Consider the following 2,082-nt stretch of genomic DNA (forward strand, 5'->3'; position numbering starts at 1 on the left):
CTCCCCGCCCCCGACGTTTGTAACGATTGCAACCTGCGACCAATAAAATCGCGCATCTGTTACTCTACTGGCGCGAACGTTCCGAAATAATCGCCAATCACTGAAGAGAAGGCTATGCTGGTGAGTTCGATGCCTGTATATTTTAGCGAAATGTATTGTGGGAACTGTAGTGTCTGAAACTCAAGTATTCGGGTTTTGGTTTGAATTGTCCATTTTTCCATTTATAAACTAAAGTCTCTCTTGGAAGAACTACGGTTTCCCACCTAAATTTAAAGAGGAAAAATGCACACGGGAGATACAATACTCTCTTTAGAGAGACCAAAAAAGTTTATTCTTCAATGGTACAGTCGACCGGAAAAGGCGGAGTGACTTTGGTTTCTATATGTATAATGGGAAGCGTAGTTTATTTGTATTCAAACTTGTGCGTGTTTCGTGAAATATTGTGATATAATGAAAAAAAATAGTGTTTCAACATTGTAATTCAAACAGGGAAGTTTCTACAAAAAAAACAACAAGCTGGCAATCATAATAAGTTGTGTTATTTCAGCTTTTCAAAATAATTTTAAACGCCTTAGGGTGTTAACTAGTACTGCAAAACTTTACAAAATCTGTTATCAAGAGGTATCTGCAACTTACATTGCAGAGTTTTTCATTGTGATTAACCCTTGATCTAAGTATTAAAACTGATCTGCAAAGATTTGGATAACAACTAAATTCTAAATGGAATTTAGAAAATCTAAATTGCTTGTTGCCAATTAGGGGTCGTTTGGATTTTTGAACCCCTTTATTCAAGATTTTGCAATTCTTAATCCAAATTTGTCTTTGAATACCGGAAAAGAGAATGAGATGTGGAAGAATAACCTTTTTTTTATGTAAGTGGAACGATCAGCAATATTTCCAGTTCTCTAAAATTAGTCTCGGTTCCTCTCCAGGAAGGGGAGCATTTCTTCATCTGTTTCTGTTATGTATTAACAGTTGTGCCTTTAAATATTTGAGCGGGAAATCAGCACGTTGCTGATTGGACGAAGCCTCCAGCAGAACTGTATAAAAGGAGAGGTTTTTCCCCCAGCCTGTTGCTGGGTTCACCCTATATTAAAGAGCTGTTGTCACTACCCTGGTCTCCAGCCTCGTTACTTCCCGAACTTAACATTGGCGACGAAGGTGGGATCTCGAGGCTGAGGAGAACCAGAACCGAGCTGAAGCACAATAGACCCGAACCCAGCAAATCCAGGGCAGAAAAGGCGAGATGGCCAGTTACACTCCACCCGCACCGTTCGACCCGGCTAAGGAGAAATGGGAGCGTATATGACCCGTTTGAAAGTTTCCTAGAAGCCAACGAACTGCACGGAGTTCAGACAACCGAAAAGGGCTTATTTCTTAAGCCACTGCGGTCCGGAGGTCATTGATATCGCGGAAGCCCTGGCAGAGCCAACGCCCGTTGCAGTCGGTGTCGTGGCCAACTTTACAGACTTTACTGAGAAATCGCCGCTGCGCCGTCCAAATCGTGCGGCGGTTTGAATTCGGAGAGCGAAGGCAGATGGAGGGCGAGTCCATAGGTGACTACATGGCCGCCCTAAGAAGAGCGTCCAAGGACTGCGGATACCGTGACCTAGACGAGGTGCTCCTCGAGCAACTCATCCGAGGGGTCAAAGACATCCGTTTACGGCGGCGGTTGCTAGCAAAGAGCAACCTCACACTGGCCAACGCTCTGGACGAAGCCAGAGCACATGAAATGTCATCCCAAGCGGCAGAGACGCTACAGAAACCGGTTCCACAAAAGGCGAGCGCGAAGGCAACCCCGGTGCACCAGGAGGAGGTTCAGACCGAATCCGAAGGTGAAGATGAGGAAGGGGTCTGCCGCGCAAAAGCGACAAAGGGGACCGAGATGAATGCGGAAGCTGCGGGGGCCAACACCAGCGCCAACGCTGCAAATTTAAAGATGCGATATGTCGGAGGTGCGGGAAGAAGGGACACCTAGCTCAAGTTTGTCGAGCGGCCCAACCTTCCCGCCGAAAATTCAAATCGGCCAATCAGAGCGCGGAATCGGCAAGGCGACCCGCATTGGCTCAAACAAAAAGGCGC

This window comes from Ahaetulla prasina, chromosome 1, assembly GCF_028640845.1.
Source record: "Ahaetulla prasina isolate Xishuangbanna chromosome 1, ASM2864084v1, whole genome shotgun sequence".
NCBI classification, from domain to species: domain Eukaryota; kingdom Metazoa; phylum Chordata; class Lepidosauria; order Squamata; family Colubridae; genus Ahaetulla; species Ahaetulla prasina.